Source organism: Ammodytes marinus (assembly GCF_949987685.1).
Source record: "Ammodytes marinus genome assembly, chromosome: 14".
In the NCBI taxonomy this organism is placed as follows: Eukaryota; Metazoa; Chordata; class Actinopteri; order Uranoscopiformes; family Ammodytidae; genus Ammodytes; species Ammodytes marinus.
The window spans coordinates 22,224,444-22,246,735 of NC_137218.1; the positions used below are offsets into that span (position 1 = coordinate 22,224,444).

General features: G+C 41.5%; 1 protein-coding gene across 3 annotated transcripts in view; it reads left to right on the forward strand.

Annotated features, from left to right (window-relative positions):
• abr (ABR activator of RhoGEF and GTPase) overlaps nucleotides 1-22,292 on the forward strand; it is a 139,595-nt gene that overhangs the window by 33,510 nt on the left and 83,793 nt on the right. The gene's annotated exons all lie outside the window — the stretch shown is intronic.

The window sequence follows — 22,292 nt, forward strand, 5'->3', positions numbered from 1 at the left end:
ACTCAAAGAAAGAAAATCACCGGCCCAGACCTCTCCATCACTCATCCTCTGCCCCATTTGTCCAGTCAGCAGCGTAAGTGGTAGACTCCCAGGCGGCTATTAGCGTGTGTGTGTGTGTGTGTGTGTGTGTATCTGTCAGTTAGAAATACACAACCCTCTTTATTTTCCCTCTCCATTCATTGCTTTTCCACCTCTTTTTTGTCGTTTTCTCTAGACTTGATCAAAGTAGTTCATAATTTTTTGAGTGTCTCGCTCACATACATGTGAGGTTTATCAGTTTTATTATATTATGCAGCTTGGTAAAATGTTATATATTTATTCCCATGATCTGATTTTAGAACCATGTTGGCGCTGCCAGTGTCTCTCGGCAGTTCATTGGTTAGGCCCTGTATTGTTGGTTCTGATGGTTGTTTTATTTCTTTGTTGCATTGGTGCTCTGTGTGCATTGGAAGTGGTCTATTTTGTGCTTTGTCAATTTTCAATTATCATTCAACTGATGAACATGTGTTAATTGCCTTGCCTAGTTTGCGAAACATATTATATGGACATGCTGGGGCCAGCATCTAGCCTGGCTCTGCCCGCCTACCTACTTCCGCTAAATTTTCATTTCACTTCAGTACAAATGAAATGAAGTATACGATGGTCTGGTAGCACCAGGCTAGCCTGCATCGGCCTTTGTTTTGGAATGGCGTGATAGCTAGAGTGTTCTCAAGCTCCTGTAAGAGATCAGCCCCGTGGCCCATCAGCTTTGTCGAATTTTATCGTCCTAACCACTGACCTGAGACTCTTTGTTACGCAACTTTTCTGTCTTTGTGGGAGAGTGGGCTGTCTAGATGGTTGTTGGTCAGTAATTATATATATTTTTTGTTCATATAGTAGCTATATACAGTATAGTATTTTACAATTTAAAAAATATAGGCTCAGGATACGCCCTTTCAATTAACAAACCAATACAATCTACATTGAAATTCAGCCTACCTTTACACCATGTTGCACCGGGTGAGATCACAGAGTTTCCTAAAGGTCATGTCTGTCCAGCCCATAATGTATGGCTGCCTAGTGCCTACACTGCATTGCTGTTTACCACCTACCACAGCTTGAGTGGCAGACTGGCTGTGACTTCACACAGGCAGACCGCGCTGTAAACCTTCAGAGAATTAGCCAGACTCTCTCTCTCTCCCTGGCTTGCTTCAGTGCCACGTGATGCAAAAAGCAGCATCAAAGGAGAGATTATGTAAGAGCCAGAATATGGGCATTTTGGTATTGCAGAGCCGGGGTGGGCACGTGCGCATGTCAAAACGATTTTCCCTAATCCCAGTCGCAGTGGGGAAAGGCTTGCGTCTATGTACAGCTCTGAGGGAGCGTTTAAAAACAAAATCTCTCTTCATTTCTGTGAATACTGTGTGTGTGTGTGTGTTCGGGGTGTACAGTTTTAGAATTCTGCCGACAAGCCAAAGGATAAATATGAAAGTGTGATTACAGGGCGGGTCATTTAGCAGTCTGTAAAGGGTTAAACATGTGCTGTTTAATCCCTGCTCCCCTGCTGCCAGAATTTGCAGATAATATTATTGAATAACATGTTTCTGAAGTAATCTGCTCTCTGTGCTAGTGCCATCCCAACCAGTCGTAAAAACCAGGAAAACATGAAAATAGTGTTGAGTCACAGGTCTCAGAAAAACCATATTTAGATGAGTGGATCCATTTTAGAGCTAGATCCAGTGTTGATACACAGCCTACACTCTGTGAAAGGCGATTTTTATAGCTAAGGTGGGTCCCTTTTGTTGACCGGCCCTTTCTTTACAGAGACTAGGCTGTGTATTTTTTCTAACGCACACACTGTCCCGACAGGTATTGGATTGTGAGGAGATATTCACATATTTTGACAAAGTGTTTTTGACTCCACCTTTAACTGTCAACAATGGCAAAAAGGCTTCTAAACAAATACAGTACCTCTATACCATCTTATAGGAGCAAAAGCCTTGTCACGATGCTCAAAGAAAATAATATATCTGAGCGAATTGTATGAATGAGAACAGTACAGGTTTCCAGGTTATGCCTCCACATCTCCCCCTCCGTCAAACCTTTGGTGTGGTTCCCCGTGCGGTTACTTTGATGGAAGTAGCTGGCTTTCTCTGCTCCTGTCTGACGTCAATCCAGTCCCTGCTCTGTCTTTTTGAGTGTTTAATGTCAGTAGTTTGTTGGCTGTCAGATGGGCTGCTATAGAAAACAGCGGCACAGCGAAGTGATTCTGGATGGCTTCCCGGCAAGAGTTCCGGTGGGGAGGGGAATTTAATACAACTAGGGATGTTTCATTTATCACACCCTGCAAAATGTATTCGGACCAAACAACACACCTCTCTCTCTCTCTCTCTCTCTCTCTCTCTGTCTGTCTGTCTGTCTGTCTGTCTGTCTGTCTGTCTGTCTGTCTGTCTGTCTGTCTGTCTGTCTGTCTGTCTGTCTGTCTGTCTGTCTGTCTGTCTGTCTGTCTGTCTGTCTGTCTGTGTGAACAGCTGGCTCTACCCTCAGTGCCAGAGGGGACAAGTCCAGATCAATGGGATCTAAAAGGGTTTCCAAACATGTCATTTGTGGCTTGACCACAAAGAAAAGCACAACTCAAGAAAGTCAAAAAAAACTTGCTCTCTTACAGTGATTTGTGCTCGATGACATGACCAAACATCATGGGAAATCAAATGCATCTCTTTTGTTAGAAGATTATGAATTCTTGATGGTGACATTATTTGTCAATGAATTGCTGTGTGCACTATGCTGCTGCTATAAAACAGCCACTACATCTGTCCACTAAATGAACTGTCAGGTTTTGCTTTTCAGGAATTAAATTGTAGGTTGCTGTGTAATTTAATCGGTGGCGTACGTCAAGTCTTGAACCATTGTCTACACTTGTATCAGTTCCTCCATTATCCCGATCAATACATGAAGCGCTTCCTTCCCTCCTCTGTGCTGTAGCTATAGAAACAGACGTTTTTAGTCTGTGCGCACACACACACACACTGGGCAGGAGAAAGAATCTGAGTCAGCCGAAAGCAGTTATTGTTATGTAATCCCTTCATGTCTCCACTGCCTCTGTAGTCCAGGCAAAATAGCGTTTTTCGACAGACAAATTGTAAAAGAATTTTTTTCAGCTCAGATCATTTCTATGAGGTGTCCAGAACAACATACTAAAAGTCCTAAGAAATCCTAGTTGAGGAAATATGTTTAATTCTCATCAATCCGAGATGTGTGCCAATAAGGCGAGACACCAATAAATCCCAATAGGGCTATTTTTTCCCTTTAGTCCTATCAAAATGAAACTTTACACAATGAAAGTATCCATGATAATTAACATTTCTTGTATTGCAAGTTTCTTTGAAAATTAATTGTAATATGCAAATGAGCTATACACTAATCGTACACGCCCAAAATAAACCCAAATAGGCTTAATTTTTTCCTTTACTCCTACCACAATAAAACTTTACATAGTAAAAGTATACTAGAAAAGTCACTGTTTTTGTATTACAAGTTGCTTTTTAAATGCATTTGAATATGCACATGAGCTCCACACTTATTGAATATCCAATCATCCTACTGCCAATGGGTGATGGCGATGCTGTTTTTAGACTGGCCTCTAACCTGAAAAACTGCCTGGCTTACCTGCCAGGGGTATAACAGGTGCCTCTCATGAATTAGATTAACCCCTCCCTTAGCTAGTGTAATTTTTTACTTTTTTCAGTGCCATTCCCTTTCCTATGCCAAATAGACGAGACTGAAATGGCATGGATAGAGGAGATTGTCAGACACCTTGGGACCAAGTAACTCCTTTGTCTACTTTATGCACCATACAGTGCTGCTTGAAAGTATGTGAACCCCTTGAGCCTTTATGAATTTTATTTATCAATACCAGTATTTTTATTATGAAATAACAGATTTTTGTTTATCAATTAAACATTTTTCTTTTCCAGAAATCAATTGTTAAAACAGATTTTAAAAAATGATTTGCCAACTTTTGTATGTGAAAAAGTTTGTGAACCCTGAGCTGCATTGGTAATCAGGTGGGCCAAATTTGTGATGAAATGGACCAATGTAATAAAGAAATTGGGTGGCACTAGATAAAACAGAGATCAAACCAGGTCAGTGTAGGCCCACCAAAGTGAACCCATACAGATCAGACTTGCCAAAAGGGAAAGACAATCTCAGAGGATCTCAGGAAGAGAGATGTGATGTTGCACATTTGTCTGGGGACAGCTATCAATTAATTTATTTGGTTCTTGTGCCATAAACAGCTTGTGTGCATTAAGATCAGCATGATGAAACAAGAGTACTAGCAAGTCTGTGTCATCACCTACTGAGACTGTGTCTTTTGTTCTGGCAGAGGCAATGGCAGTTTGGACAATGAGCACATCTGCATCGTGCTTTGTATGGTTTGTGATACACCATTTGTTGTCTTACAAGTTTCTTTGAAAATGAATTTTAATATGCAAATGAGCTATACACTTATCAAATATAGGCTACCCAAATTATATCCGCATAGGCTTAATTTGAACCTTTACTCCTACCACATTAAAACTTTACACAATGAAAGTCTAAATGAAAAGTAAAACATTTGTATTAGAAGTTAACTTATAATGGTCAAGGCTTTCCAGAAGGGGTTGGTCGAACGTCAGAACAGGGGTCACATCATACTGCAGAGCTTGAGTTGCCACAAACCTCAATGTTGAGTATATGCAGGATTCATCACTGGGATCAAGATCAATCATTGGAAGGAATGTTACTGAAGCTCTCCCAGGGTGTTCATCTAGAAGATGCAGGATCTGCATCATACCAGACCATGATGGCCTTTGAGAGTGAAGGAGGAGGGTTGTCTTCCACAAAACATCCAGCTGTGATGTTTTGTTATCTGCTGGCAACAGAGCCAGTGGCTGATACACAATAGGTTCACGTATAGGAGGAATCATAAAGTACTGAATGTGTATGTGACCAACCGCAGCAATATCTGCAGCAGTCACTTGGATCTTTAAAAGAAAAAATGAAGCCTATGCGAATATATTTTGGGTAGCCTATATTTGATTAGAGTATAGCTCATTTGCATATAAAAATACATTTTCAAAGAAACTTGTAAGATAAAAATGGTATATCACAAACCATGCAAAGCACGATGCAAATGTGCTCATTGTCCAAACTGCCATTGCCTCTGCCAGAACAAAAGACACAGTCTCAGTAGGTGATGACACAGACTTGTCAGAACTCTTGTTGCATCATGCTGATCTGAATGCACAGGAGCCGTTTATGGCACAAGAACCAAAGAAAGCAACAAAAACAAGACGGATATGGTGCATAAAGTAGACAAAGGAGTTACTTGGTCCCAAGGTGTGTGACAATCTCTTCTTTCTCCATGCCATTTCAGGCTGTGATTCTACGTCTCGTCTATTTGGCATAGGAAAGGGAATGGCACTTGCCTGGAAATCCAGACCTGCCACTAGGCGCTGGCAAGTTAAATGTGCTGCGCCTGTTGGTCTGGGCACTCTCCATTGAAGCTCATTAAATATGTCAAGAAATCCTGAGCTACATTTCAATTGGTTCTATCTGATATGGGCGGGCCAGAGCCCTATGTATGGTGCTCTGGGGCGGACGTAAACGGATGACGACAGTGCGCCGTCGAAGCCGTGATAGTAAACATCAAAGATAGCTGCGGATATGTTGTTTGAGTTTGAGACGGCTTTGGCCTCGACCCTTTACAATTTGGAAGACGGCACTCAATCTTTCATTAGCAAGTAAGAGGACTATTCTGTTTTGCAGACGACCACGGCAAAAGTTAAATTTAACAGTTAATCCCGCTGTTCGCTAAATGAACGGGGCTTAATACGGCACATTGTTCATTGCTCTGATTGGTTGTAGTGCTATCAAATTGCGTGCAGTGGCATTTGAAGAGACAAATCTAATTCATGAGAGGCACCCCTGGCAGGTAAGCCAGGCAGTTTTTCAGGTTAGAGGCCAGTCTAAAAACAGCATCGCCATCACCCATTGGCAGTAGGATGATTGGATATTCAATAAGTGTGGAGCTGATGTCCATATTCAAATTAATTTAAAAAGAAACTTGTAATACAAAAAAAGTGACTTTTCTAGTATACTTTTACTATGTAAAGTGTTATTGTGGTAGGAGTAAAGGAAAAAATTAAGCCTATTTGGGTTTATTTTGGGCATGTACGATTAGTGTATAGCTCATTTGCATATTAAAATTCATTTTCAAAGAAACTTGTAATACAATTTTTTTTTATTTTCATGGATACTTTCATTGTGTAAAGTTTCATTTTGATAGGACTAAGGGAAAAAAATAGCCCTATTGGGATTTATTGGTGTTTCGCCTTATTGGCACACATCTCGGATTGATGAGAATTAAACATATTTCCTCAACTAGGATTTTTTAGGACTTTTAGTATGTTGTTCTGGACACCTCATAGAAATTATCTGAGCTGAAAAAAATTCTTTTACAATTTGTCTGTTTTTTGGCCCAAAAATGGGTTACTTTGCCTGGCCTACTGTGGTGTGCCGAGCATCTTCCTCCCATTGGGCCTGTGAGGGGTTCAGGCTTATGTAATCTGCTTTGTGTTCACTTCTCCTAAAAAGCCAGGAAGCGGTTCTGCAATGCTGCAAAAGGAGAACCAAAATGCTCATTGCTCTAAGTGTCTGACAGAGGGAGATAGAGAGAGAGAGAGAGTTACTGGAAGTTCTGATGGCAACGTAAACTATTTAACTGATGCTCCTATCAGACCATACCTAAAATCCCACCTCCATCAACACATACCACATCATTTAGTTTGGGTGCATGTCAGGATTCACCTCAGAAGAAGTTACCTCAGTTAATGTAAAAACACACCTGTTTCACATTATGGTTGCAACATTATGACAAGGTCAAAACTGTGTAGTTACACACTACAGTTTGTGCCCAGGTAACGGGGTGTCTGGGGTATTTATTCCTCCGTCCAAGGAAGTGGCGTATGGGAAAATTCAGAGTAAAATATAAACCACTAAACGGCATCCCGCTCACCAGTACTGTCTACACCTGAACTCATTTACAGAATATGTAGGTGTTAGTGTCGGTAATCTTAAATTATTTGTCACATCTGGGCCAACAGTTGTGCCACTTGTTGTCAAAATGACTTGTTATAAAATCAGTCACAAAGTGCATTTTATTTTAGTTTGAACCCCAGCTGCAGTTATCTGGTGGTAATACTCAGCCTAGGCTTTGTAAAATGGAATGTAAACAAAGGGGGCCCAATGTAACTAGCAACATGCCCATTTACAGAGCCTAGGCTGTGTATATTGACACATATTCATTGAATTTAACAAAATAGATTTTGATATCAAGCGTTCTCAGAATCGCTGACAGAATCTGCTGGGGTTCTTCTTACTAAAACGGAATTTTCCATTATGTCTTCGGTCTACAGGTCTCCATTCAGTGGAAACCAGGACTGCCATATAAAGTTTTAGACAAACACTGTAACAGTGTGCAGCTGTAGGGTGGAGGCAGGTAGCCCCATGTTAAAGATGGATTGGGTTAATCTGTCATTGTTCCAAGTGAGTGAGTCCAGCTGAAAGAAGTCAAGGAACCATTTGGCACTAAGTCCTAACATTAACTCAGGTTATACGTCTTGGTGCACCGGCTGCCTGGGTTCATTCAGTGACAGCCTTGTGAATAATAGATGAAGCTTTTGGCTCAGCTGAGTGTGTTGTTGTGGCATTCTCACAAACAGCAAATAAACTGGAGCAAAGACTTGTTGGATTACTGGGCCTGAACTATTTCTTGGGAAGGATGCATCCAAATGCAAAGTTCATATCGTTATCCGGAATATTTCTCCACTTATGTTTTACAAAGTGTGTTTGTGTAATCATTGTTGTATTGTGGTTGCCCCTAAATTAACTGTACAGCAGTTAGTGTTTGCCCTAGAAATGAAGGAATAAAGGAAACCTTGAGCTTTGGTGTAGTTTTTGTATATGAAAGGAAACCCGGTTTAAGCTGAGCTATCATTTTTAATACCTTTTTTAATACCAGCATTGGTTAGATTATCCATTCCATGCCCAATATAATCACCATCTTCAGACGGGCGAACCTCTGAAAATCCTTTGTTGTCTTTGATGTTAGAGGGTGTGTCATGTGTCTGAATGCGTTTGTGTTCTGCGAGTCTGTGGGGACTTTCACCATGTCCTGAGGGGGCTAGAGCTGTGTGTGTGTGTGTGTGTGTGTGTGTGTGTGTCTGTCTGTGTCTGTGTGTCTGTGTGGTATGTTTCTATGTTACTATGGACAGCACAGCAGTCGCCCTGTAGGCCTATGGTAACCACCAACCCCTTCTTCTTTTGGCCACCCATGCCCCATTCCCCCTCAGCCAATGGGCACAGAGTAACACCACCGCCTTGGCCAATGGTTGTTGCTGGCATGTTTACGCGCTCCCGGAAGGCAGGGGCCGCCATTAAGCATTCAGGGTAGTGGAGCGGAAGAGAGGAGGGGAGCTAAGAAAGAAAAGAAAAAAGATGGGAGGAGAGATGGGGGGAAGACAGGAAAAGGAGCCTTCTCTCAACCCATGATGGGGTTGAGAGAGGGCTGATGGATGCACTTGAGCAACCAGCAGTCACCCACACGCACTCAGGTGAACCAACACACACATTGGCCCATTGGTCATATATCACCTGAAGTTTTCTTAAATTGACTCAGACCACCTCCCTAAATCATAGGTATAAATCTGTCCATATATAGATGTTTGATTGCGTGTTTACACCTGTCACGCCAAGCCTCCATTAACGTGCAGGTTGTCAATTCTTTTTCCAATCTTGTGTGTGTGTGTGTGTGTGTGTGTGTGTGTGTGTGTGTGTGTGTGTGTGTGTGTGTGTGTGTGTGTGTGTGTGTGTGTGTGTGTGTGTGTGTGTGTGTGTGTGTGTGTGTGTGTGTGTGTGTGTGTGTGTGTGTGTGTGTGTGTGTGTGTGTATTATTAAAGATTAATGTCCCCGGTAAGGGGTTGGCCTTCTGGTCTCAGTAGGTCATCTTTCTGCCTGGGTCATAAGAGGATGTTCACGTGTTTGGTCTCATGAATAGTTTATTTATTTATTCATTTATTAATAACCTATACATTTCTTTACGCCAAGTAAGTAAATCACTAATAACAGATCTATTTATGTATTTATTTTATGTTTTTATTACCTAATGCCTATTCTTCATGTATTGTGCTTTGCAAGTTTTTACCTATACCGATCACTGCTGGTATGTGATGTGTGTGTGGTATATTGGCTTGTGTTGCTGGGTATGTTAATTGTATATGTACTGATGCTTTGCACAAATTAAGTTCCTAGCTGAAAAATAAAGCTAATTTAATTGAATTACATTTTATTTTTTATTTTGACATCATAGAGATGAGAACGAGTGCAGTGGGAATAGAACCACCCGGGCAGTTAGAAAGGTCCATACGTCTTTTACGACATGGGTCATTAGAGGCTGTGGGACTGTATTGGGAAGGGAATTTGGGATAGTCTATTAAAATGAGGTGTATTGCAGGGGAAGATTAAGTGAGCATGTTAGCTAGCAGTGTAATGGATAGGTTGAAAACTCACGCCGATGTGAATGTAGGGATAACTGATTACTTGTAACTTGACTGTGTTATATTTTCCCTCTCCCTCTCTATCATATAAATAGGATGCTGGCACCATTACAGACTATGATTACCATGTGGAGGCCACGCTTTTAAGTCGCTGTTTATTCAGCACTCTGCTGTGACCTTTGGAGATGGAAGAAACTCTAAATCAATCGAGTGAATCCACAAGGTCTCTCTCTGCAGCGTGTGTGTGTGTGTGTGTGTGTGTGTGTGTGTGTGTGTGTGTGTGTGTGTGTGTGTGTGTGTGTGTGTGTGTGTGTGTGTGTGTGTGTGTGTGTGTGTGTCTGTGTCTGTGTCTGTGTCTGTGTCTGTGTCTGTGTCTGGTGTGTGTGTCTGTGTCTGTGTCTGTGTCTGGTGTGTGTGTCTGTGTGTGTGTCTGGTGTGTGTGTCCTTTGTGCATTTTTGATCTTTTCACATAGACAGGCAAGTACCTATACTGCCCATAGAGTAAAAGTGTGCAGTCATTCCACATTTGTTTTAAAGTTAAAGTTTTTTCACAAGCTGACACTAACGGAACTAAAAAGGGTTTAAACCAGCAGCCATCTTGTTTCAAAAGCCTTAACTGTTTTGGCCCAGAGATCTTTTTAAAGCAAGGTTAGTAAAAGAAGTCTATAAATGTCTGGCTTTGTCTGGTGCAATCCTGTGCAATAGTTTTTCACATCGTTAAAGTTGATATTATGCACACGCTGATGTGGCAGACTGGTAGCAGATTCCTATTTTATCAGTTCAAAGTGATCTTTGACAAAAGTCACTATATGTTTGGGACTTGTGTCATCTATAAACCAAACAATTCTCCCTGGAAACGGCGTCACAACAGCCCCCTAGTCTGCTCAAATAACCGATACGGTGGCTCTGTAAGTGGTTAGATCCAGCAGGACGTTTTATGTGTTCTCACTTGGAGTGTTCGCCCACACACTGCCAGTGTGTATCACCACCGTGTCTCTTTTTTGGCCTAATTGCTTTTCAGAGGAATTTATTTTGTGTCACACAGTTCCTGGCAGTCTTTTGATCTCATTTTGATTCCCTTAGAAGAAGGCTTTTCCTTTTTGATTTTGAAAGTCGCTCTTTCTGCATTACATTTCTGCTAGCTTAAAGTGGTGTTATTGTAATGTGTAACAACATGCTCACTCCTCTACCTTATGGCTTAGAACTAGCTTTGTCTAATCTGCATCATACTCATGTAATTGGGCTTGGGAGTGCTTAAATAAATAGACAGGACAATCACCGGCAGGGTTTACCCCGAGGGCTATTGACAACACTTGAACTTAATAGCTTCACTCATTAGAGCATTTTTTCAGTGCACGGTTTGATGGTCTTGCCATTAGCACATGCCCATGATCGAACGCAGAGGGAAGGTGTAGATGCCCACGCAGGAGAGCTGCTGGACAGTACACTGCCGTGCTAAACATGGGTGTGTGTGTTGGCTTTAACGAATAGCTGTAGGATTGATTACCTCGTAGCTGCCTTACAAACACAGTGAGGGCGGTGCAAGGTGGAAAGCCAGTGATAAAATATGGTGGATTAGTAAGGGTTGTATGTAGATGCTGGTGTCTTTCTGTGTGTGTGTGTGTGTGTGTGTGTGTGTGTGTGTGTGTGTGTGTGTGTGTGTGTGTGTGTGTGTGTGTGTGTGTGTGTGTGTGTGTGTGTGTGTGTGTGTGTGTGTGTGTGTGTGTGTGTGTGTGTGTGTGTGTGTGTGTGTGTGTGTGTGTGTGTGTGTGTGTGTGTGTGTGTGTGTGTGTGTGTGTGTGTGCTGGAGTGTGTCTGCACTTGAATGCAACCTCTTTCTCATGCATGTGTGTGTGTCTGTACATACAGACACGGCTTCGGGCTCCCATGTTTGACAGTAGTAGTCCTAATCTATGGAAGCACTGGGTTGTATCCAACCGGTCCAGGCCTTGGGGATTTAAGGCCAGCTAATTACAATGTATAGTGACTGGCTGTAGGTTGGGTTTGGGGGGCTACAGGGATATGGGGGTTGGGGGTTTATAGCAATTCATGCATGAGCCTCTGCCGCGGAGGGGGTCCTTATCTCTACGCTGCCTTCAGGCATATGGCGCATGAAGATACGCATGTATCCGAATAACTAGAATTGTTATTTTCATTTGAGGTATGAAGGGACAATATTGCATTTTATGGGTCTCTGGATGTGTGCTCACTGGTTGTGGAGTGGATAAAGGGCCCACATCTTCATTAGCATTGTTTCAATTTTCAGTGGAATGCAATGCATGCACAGCGTAAAACAATAAAGGTCTTGTCAGTCCGTCTGTGTTAGGTGCTTGATGCGGTTAAGGATTTGATTTTGGATTGGCAGCTCTCCTGTCATCTTCTATTACGGCACAAGACGAATGAGCTGTCCCTTCCCATTTCACTTCACGTCTCTCTCCACTAACTAATGTTGTGGGTTTACTGCAGCTTATTGACCTTTCAAAGTGTTCTCATCCACAGTGGTTAACTCTTATCCGAACAGCCAAACCCTTTTCCTCTTGATCACGGGGGGACAAAGACCCTGTCTTAACTGGGTAATACAGACAGCAGCCCTCACTGCTCTCGACACTGGCTTAGTTAGCATCAATAGCCCCACTGTAACATCAAGCCAGTAGAAATAAAGTGGGGGGGTTGTCATATTAGACGTAAGCTGAATACACTGAAATTGAACTGTAATTCTGAATCACTAAAAAGGCCTCTTTTCTCTTTTACTCATGTAGTTGTATAACCTGTGGCCAACAGTACAAACAAAATGAGAATATGCTCTAAAAAGAAATATGTTTCAAATATTTCAACAATTACTTTTTCAAGTAAATTACTGTTGGCAAGAGGTAAGAAATGTCCCATATCTTTTGTGTAATATAAATGTAAATAGAATTGTTGCATTCACTCACAACAAGCCAAACCCCCCTTCATATTCTGTTAGTTATAATCAGCGTGTGTTGAAGGTGATGTGAAACATTCACACCTCTCCATGATGTAGCGTCCTTGCAGAAAAAGATTGGGAGAATCAGCCTACTGCACTGTAAGATATTTGAACTGTTTTTCCTGCAATTGTATGTGAGCTATATGCAAACTTACTTAAACATATGATTCTTTTATTAAAACACACTATGCTTACTCAGGGATCAGAAGTGTTTAAAATGAGCCAGTGAACCTTAGTAGTTTAGGGAATTTCTTACACATCTTCGATAGGATTCTACCCCTTGATTATTCCTTGTATAAGACTGTGTCGCCCTCGACTATTATGCAGCAATGGTCTGTTACAAAAGAAAGCTTCACGTACATCATCTCCTGGGTACTGGTGCACAATCATGTCTAACAAAATTCCAATCGTAGGCTCAAATAACCGGCTAAATTCTAATCTGTTATTGGGCAGCGAAGCTTGTCTTTCTTAACATCTGTCTCGGTGGCCTTGTGTTCACTCGCATGCCTACAAATGTACTTCTGTGTGTGTGTGTGTGTGTGTGTGTGTGTGTGTGTGTGTGTGTGTGTGTGTGTGTGTGTGTGTGTGTGTGTGTGTGTGTGTGTGTGTGTGTGTGTGTGTGTGTGTGTGTGTGTGTGTGTGTGTGTGTGTGTGTGTGTGTGTGTGTGTGTGTGTGTGTGTGTGTGTGCGCGCGCTGCATATTGATTGCTGCCTACGCTGGATTGATCACAGTTGCGATGGCTCCTGCTTGGAGAAGCGTGCTGTAAAGAAACACAATCTGACGCTACACACCTGCCTCTCTGGCTAGCAGCTGTCATCCGACAGGTTTCTCTTTGCTTTCTGTTTTTAAGTTTTTCTGGACAAAGGATCTCAGATATTGTGTGAACAGAAACCTCTGATGATTGGTTCACAGAAAAAAATATAGTCCATTAAAAGCCAATGACTCAGTAATGCCGATTGCAATATTTGTATTCAGAGGTTTCTTTTAGAGTGGTTTATACCCCAGTTTCCCCAGCTCACCAAAAACAAGTAGCCATTGCATTTTCACATTTTAAAGCAACAATATGTAACTTTTCTATTTGTGGTGTGTTGGCGAGAGCTTTGTGAAATAGTGAGCTGCAAGTCCACATAAGTTACATAAATGAATCCACATGCAAACAATGGGCTGTAGACGCTACAGTCATATTTGTGCAAAATCAGATATTGTTACTAGTTTTAAATTTTTTTACTACTAACCAAAGCTCCCTTCTCCATTGTATGGCTATTTATTTGAAGCAACATTCATATGGTGGTTTTAAATTGGTTCCCGGCTACGCTCTGTTGCTATTGGCTCTGTCCTTTGGGTCTCATGTCATGTTGCTGCCGCTGAAATACTTTATGTTGATGACTTGAGTAACAGGAATGGCTTGTAAAGATAGACGTTCATAAAGGCTTTTAATTTCCCAAGTGTCCACACACCGATTGATGACTGCAGGAAAGGGAGGGGGGGGTGTAAAAGCCAACCTGTACACTATGTTAACAACACAAACACACACTCACACACACACACACACACACACACACACACACGCACACACACACACACACACACACTCACACTCACACACACACATGCGGTACCACAGGGCCATGTCTTGGTCTTCTGAGAATTTTAGCTGTTATGGTCACTCACTTACATCTCTATAGAACGGCACTGAAGACGCAAAGCAATATCTTGTCAACCATCCAGAATATACACACACACACACACACACACACACACACACACACACACACACACACACACACACACACACACACACACACACAGCATATTATGTACAGTAAATAAAGTTGAATAATAAGCAGGTACGGACATGTCTTAGCTCTCAAACACACAGACCTTGTCCTCTTCTTAATTGCCTCCCCAAAGAGAATCGAAGGTGCACAACAGCCCTGGCTCATAAACACACATATCTACAGTAAAAACGAGTGTGTTCATTTTGTTACGTGTGTACACCTGGTCACTGCAGCAGCCATGTCCCCTATACTGTACAGAAGCAGTAGTTTTTCGGGCTGCTTCCTTGGTGTTGCTGCCCACACAGTGTTTTTGGCTGGCTGCAGGGCATGATGTAATCCCCCTGCTTCTCCTAAGAAGAAATTGCTGAGCAAGGCAGCGCAAACTCCCTGATTGGATTCTCACACTGCAGCAGCCATTTGTCCTTCCCCCCCCGTGACTCAAAAAGTTTGCAACTTTGCAGCACCGCTAGAGCTGGGAAGGATGAAAATGTACATAAAATCCTTTTTTCTTGAGGAGACTGAGCATACATTATGCTTTATGCCCCAACACACATTACATTGGAACTCTTGTGGAGTAGATATAGCATTAAGTGTGTTACCAGCTGTTTTTACCAGTGACATTTTGGTTACAAAGCAGCATCTGTCTTCACTGGAATACTGCTTTACCGAGGTCACTAATATTTTTGATACCAATCTGGATTTTTTTTTTCACCTGCCCCCAATGTTTTCTGTACGTGAGAATAAGACAAGCTTGTTATAGGCTAGGGCTAAATCCGTATGTTTCAAAATGTGTGTTTTTATTTTCAATGGAAATCATTCCACAAAAATCCTAAAACAAATATATAAATGTGCAAGTGTGATGCTAGAATCACTTGTATACTTTCGTTCATTAGATTCAACAGTTGGTTGATTTATCAGTTAGTTGATGGAGCACGTATGGAAAGTCTTTTTTTTAAACAAATAATATGTTAGAAAAGTTTCTGGTTCCAACTTCGGAAATGTAATTTTTTTGCTGCATTTCTCTTGGTTATTGAATATCTTTGGGTTTGGAGATATTTTATAGAGCAAGCGATAAACAATTAATAATTAATTAATAATAATAAAAAGTCATTAGTTGCAGCCATGTATACAATTTGAACAATGGAAGGATTATTAAAATAATTGCCTTGACAGAGGACGCCAGTGTTTGTGCTGACTGCTGACTCATCCGTCAATAAATCATAGTAGCCTTGTTACACCTCATGCAAACAATCTGCTGCTACTGTTGCTTTGTCCGCCACCCACACAGAATACTGTGTACTGCTGTCACTGCCATTATAATATAATTTACTAAGTGTTGATTCAGAGGTGGGCAGCGAGTACACAAGTTATCTGAACAATGCAGGTACAGATAGCTGTGCAGAGGACGACCACATTTGCATACCGGCATGTCCTCGGTTCTTTTGATGTCACCGCACGGCGCTATGTTGGGAAGTTGATGTAAATAGCTTGTGTTGTTTTTCCTCACGGATACATTTGCATATGTGTGTGTGTGTGTGTGTGTGTGTGTGTGTGCTTTTGCCTACCATTCATGCGTATACTTGTATGACCCTGCTGCCGCTGCTCTGCGTTTGTGTGATGGATGCCTCTGTCATTCCCAAGCAGCCCAGTGGACGTTGTTGGCTGTGTGATGTATGTCTTAGTAGGTTTCAGTGGTCCCACTCGCCTACCTCACCACTGTCCATACCACTTACTGTAGCTCCCCTTATACACACATGCCCACACGAGCAGCTCTTTAAAAGACAGTTAAAAGCAGCCCTTCTATGTCTAAGCATAAAGGTCGAGGTTAATACTGAAGAAGCCATTTATGACCACTCTGACCTCGCTGGGTGCTCAGTGAGGTTAAAGGTGGAGTCAGCAATTCTGGGGAAGGCTTGTTGTCAAAACACTTTTTGTGAAAATGAGTGAATATATCTCCACGATCCACGATCCGTCCATACTGTGTGTGCGCGCTGAAAAAATATCTTGTGTTGGTAGTAAACAGGAGAGGTCACAATGTTTTAGTCATTCAAATCCCCTGTACTTTTTTTTTTTGTGTTCTTGTTGTGCAGCTAAGTTTGTGGTGAGAAGCCTGGTGCGAACCGATTACGTGTCATAAATATGTTAACACTTGGAGTAGCTGCCACTGCCACTTAGCGAAATGTCAATTCTAAGCTGCGAGTCTGTCTTCTAATGTCAGCATCCCACCCTTGCGCCATAACGGGTTATCACTCAACCACAGAAGTATTGGAAACATAACCTAACTTAGCTGCATTAAAAGACTGGGAGTTACGTTTATAACGCCCTTTTTAAAGATATATTCTCTCTGTGTGCTGCCCATAACTAGTTTATGATTACATTTTCAAAAGTTTCTTCAAGGATCAAAGCCTTCCTCCCGATATGACCCAACTGCGTATTGACAAGCAGGAAGCCTTTGCACCAATCTGTGCCCAGTTGTCATGGCAGCCTCTGTTGTCCTTGCCATGGAAACGAGGGCCGGATATTTGGAGTGACAGGTGGATTAAGAGCTGTTGTCAGGATCAGGACAGGTTAACAGTGAGGGTGATGTGAGTTGGCACTGGGCAGAGGTCACTAGGGGTAGCTGGGATGGGTCTGCAGATTTAACCGGATGGTTATACAACACTGTTTGGAATTTAAGACACAGCTGGCACGTTGGATCAACCCTACTGCCACATACACCACACCAGAGATTCACTAGACTGGCTAGACCACCCTGATATCACAGGCTTAAAAATAAATTTATTTTGGGTCTAGAAATCCATTCGCTGTAGGTAGGAGCCCACCGAAAATCAGGGCTCGCGTTCAGACATAACGTTTGTCCCCTTTAGAGTCGAAGGCAGCTTCTGATTGGTTCGTGTAGTTGTCAATCTACCTTCATGAAACCAGCCCTATCTCACAAGCTTATTCTTCGATCCATGTTGACGTCAATGGGAATCATTTTTTAAGCTGTTAAATGTCATTTGAGATTGATGACCAATCAGTCATTGATTTATATAAAAAGCTAACTTTATTTTAATGCCCGGGCATTTATATTAGTTCTCTGTGTGGAGAACATTGGCAAGCATTTTGGCACGTCTATCTCTTTTCTGATTTATATTACACTGCATTCACTTTAATAAGCCAACACATTTTCTTCAAACACACAGTGGAACAAGTTCTTCCATAACTGCTGAGGTAGTTGTCTACTATCAGGGCAGATTTACACACTCCTATGCAGTCGCTGAAGTGAACAATTCTACAATTGCAAATCAGAGGGCTCTGTGTTGATGTGTGTGTGTGTGTGTGTGTTTATCCCGTTGTAAGGGATTTCCGGTGCAAGCCTTTGGTTATTAACAGAAACCTCATTGATCTAACCCCATCAGCGCACACCACAGCCCATGAGTAATTGTGTAGAGCATGTATCTGTGGTGCGAGTGACACGGTGAGAGCATCTGTGTTTCCTCACGAGCGGCACTGATTCCCCTGTGCATTATGTGGAGTGCAAAGGAGGAGCAGAAAGAAGCAAGGAGAGAGAGAGAGAGATACAGAGAGAGAGAGAGAGAGCAACATCAAATACACGATGCTGATTCATGATACTGTGGTTGTGGTTGCAGTAGTCGGAAAGATCCACTTTCTTCTGATGTATCTCGGATTTCTGTGAATGTGTTTGTGCGTAGTCCTGTCACGATAACACGTTTTTAGGACAATATATTTTCCCAGATTCTATCACAATAAAGATGATATTATTATTATTATTTTAAAAGTTTAATTATGCGTTCTTTCCAGTATTATAAAACACCAACAGAAATGTCATGTTTTATTTGGGGTCAAACCCCCTCAGAATGCCAAATCAACTCTTCTATCCGTGTTTACATTGATAGATCATAGTTAAATAGGGACACACCCAATATAAAGGAGACAAACTTTTTCTCCAACACTGGTAGCCTTCATAGACCAGAATGCAATGCAGTTTGGAGTAGGGGGACACTGACACAATTTGACATGCAACAGATGCAGCAAAAAGGTCAATTAAGTTAAGTTGACTTTTTTTTTAAACCGAATGTCCAATGTTATTTTTTCAAAAATGTGGAAGAGACCAAATAAGTATTTTATACGGTAGTAGTGATATATCTAGTACATCTACAATTGGTTTGAACTGCGCTCAACATTAAATCTCCATTTTAGTGGAAGCTTTCCTCTCTGTAAAGCTCTCTGTGGTCAGTCCGGCCTGTGTCAGCATCACTGAGCAATGCATAGGGTTTTATCTTTTTCACAGCTCTGTGGTCTACACTGGTGGCGTGTCTATCCATACAGCCTCTCAGTTCATCTAATGGTACAGTAATGGGCATCAGCTCCAGCCCAGCTTTTTAGTGCCAACAAAGGAATACGTTTTTTATGTACCCAGGTGGCTCTTAGCTATTTGTCTGTCCAGTTACTGCCAAGTCAGCCACTGGGTTAACCTATGAAAGTCAACTTTTGGCGCTTTTCCAATACATGGTACCGGCTATAATCTTCTCCACTCTGCTCCCCTTTCTTGGTTTTCCACTATGTAAAAGTACCTGGTACCGACTTTCCTTGTTACCTACAGTATACGGTTCCGTGAAGTGGGTACTACTGTAGGTACTCTCCGAAGAGATTACGGTGCACATAAGGATGTTGTTATTTATTGAAAAAATAAACCGATAGATAGATAGATAGATAGATAGATAGATAGATAGATAGATAGATAGATACTTTATTGATCCCTAAGGAACAAGACAGCCTGATATGACAGAGCCCATTTTATTGAGTGGTAAAGGACCTAACCTTACTTCCTCCAGAAACAAAATGTGCAAATACTTGCCCGGATGAGGACTTCATCAAGCATATAGGCACTTAACGTGAGTTGCTTACGTATATGGCGACCACATAAGCGGTACCATCATGAGTAGAGTATGGGTTCCTCATAGTACATTACATGGAGTTCACCTAAAACACATACACCCACGCTATTGATTATTTAAGCTAAGTGACCCATTAACCATAACATGACGGTCTTTATCGGCCAGCTGGGAAGTGAAGTGACAATTTTCACTGGAAGCATTTTATAGCTTTTATACAGCAACTGCTCTTTCTGTGCGCGTTTGCTGCTTCCTCCTAGGCTGAGGGTGTTGTTGAATACAGCATTGTTGCCTTCATTTGAATGAGCGCTACATGAACATTTCATGACAGTGTAAGTAAACGTGTAAACGGTGAGCCAGCTCCAAACCAGCTCTCTCTCTCTCTCATTTTCATATCTCTCCTCCGGCAGTGTGAGCTCCACAGTTTGTGTTGTTGAACTTGAATCGAGCGAATGACAACCGGCGGGATTTAATGGCTTTTGACATAATGTTTTTCTCAACTGCCTTGGTGACATGGACGATAAACAGTGAAGGTGTTTAGGTCAGACAACGCTCACACACACACGGCCACACACTCATGGCTTTTTTCTTTGAGGCCGCATGTGTCCTTCGTTCTCTCCTCTCCCATAATAATGGTAAGTCTGCTATAGCCTTGTGTTTGGCCGTGTAGTTTCTCTGGTCTTTGTGTGTGTGTGTGTGTGTGTGTGTGTGTGTGTGTGTGTGTGTGTGTGTGTGTGTGTGTGTGTGTGTGTGTGTGTGTGTGTGTGTGTGTGTGTGTGTGTGTGTGTGTGTGTGTGTGTGTGTGTGTGTGTGTGTGTGTGTGTGTGTGTGTGTGTGTGTATATTGATTGGGTTGTATTGATTTCTCAATGGGATCAATCTCCTCTGCAAATCAGTCCCTTTTGATTGACGTTATCTTCCGTTTAATCACATGTCACATTGAGCTTGTCCCTGATCATGTAACCTTGTAAAGTAAGTGAGTGTGTGCTTGTGTGTATGTGTAGGGAGGTGAGGGGGGGGGGGGTATAGGGGTAGAGTAGTCACTCAAATGCGATTAAAACTGTGGCACTGTACAGCCCTGTATGTTTACTTGTTTGAACCCCACCGGTTAAAAACAGCAATGCAAACGGAAATTATGTACGTGTTGATTTAAATACAGCGCGGGTAAATGGAATCGGATCACAAGTAGACAAAGAAGTCACATTTGAAAATACAAGTGGGAACACACGGACTGAGAGCTGTCCACTTGTAACCAAATTCAAAAAGTCAGATGTTAATCCCAGGTGGAAACAGGGTCTCAGTCTGTGACCGAGACAAGGTTTGTAAACAACAACAAGACAACCGAGCGAGTGACATTTGATGATATTGTGAAATCAGAGCCTCTGGGAAAAGTTTTATTCAACCAATTGTTGTCAAATAGAGAAGTCATATATTAATTTTCAGTGAGCTTTTTCGCCTTTTAATATTGCAATGGATGGATTTCCACAATTTTTTTCCACACCTCTTCAAATTCCAAAGGAGAGATCCTAAATGCGTTTGGTGATCCTCTGACTTTTCACTTATTCACTGAAGTATTCTTATATTGTACATAAGATTGATGGATTGGCACCAAACCTCATCCTGACTCACACAGAGCTGGGACCCTATTGGATGGATTGACATAATATTTCATACAGACTTTCATGGTCCACAGAGGACCAATTGTAAACGATTAAACCTGACCTTTTATCTAGTGCTATCATCCAGTCTAAATGAAGTGAGCCATGAGCCCAGGGCACCACAGTACTTGGCTGTACACTCTACATTTTGTTCAGTAATAGGCAGCAACAGATATTATGATTCCTTTGTTCCTTTCAAAATGAATAAGTCGATACATTTGATAAAGACAACTTTGTCTTTGATCATGTGCTCTGTATCAACAAATGGATTCTCAACATTATTCCTAGTTTGTTTACTGGCTTTATAAACTTGGCTTTTATAGATACCAAGACAGAATCAAGTTTCTTCCTTTTCTGTTTTTTTTAGACAAAAGTTAGCTCATCTGTGGAAATTCATTTCCTTCTTTTCTTTATTCCAGCATATTTCTTCCTCTTTCTTAGCTAATGGCTTGTAAAGTGTATCCCAAAAGAAGCACACCACACTTTTTGCCTCCATAGCAGAAACACATTTGTGACCAGAATCTTGAAACACCTGTGAAAGCCAAAGTGATCCAGTGTTGATGAAGCTCAGTGCACAACAACAGTTTTAAATTCACGCACTGACATAAAATAGTGCCTACAAGAGACAGTAGCAAACCTCCTGGTCTGAGGCAATGTGGAATATTTGTATGAGAAAAACTGGGATAAAGCTTTCACTGATATAAAGGCTAAACCTGACATTTTACGACAGTCTTTCAGTTTAAAAGGTATGCCTTTTAAGTCTTATTCTAAATATCCACCTCATGCTAAATTACCATTAAGTCTATGCAGAACATCCCATTTCAGAATCATATATATTTTATCATTGGACTATACGTATCAATGCATTATGTGTTCATCACTTTAATGTTGCAGCTGGTAATGGTGGAGTCAATATTAATTACTTTATGTACTGCCGGGTAGCTCGTGCTTTTTCCCCCTTGGGATCAATAAAGTCTAATCCCATCTGAACCTAATGCTACATCATTATTTATTTGTTCATTATATTTTAAAGCTGTGATTTATGTGTCGTGGAGTGGGCTTAGAAGTACAATATTTCCCTATTGAATGTAGTGGAGTGGAAGCATACATTAGCAGGACTTATTCAGTTCCACAAATTTAATAATGTAAAAATGCTCTTTATGTATATTCATCCATATGTATCCCTTTTACCTCTCCATGTGCGAGGTACCCAGTCAGGGAGATTAACATCATGTTGATTAAGTATATAAATAAATCATATATTTAATCAACCACAGTGTGGATCTGTTTTTAATCAAGTCTTCATCCAGTGAATAAACAGGTCTTGGAGTCTATTTTACATATCAGACATGTAACTCTGTAGAAAATATAAAAGGCTGTATATACAGATCATGTGCTTCTGCACACATATTAGC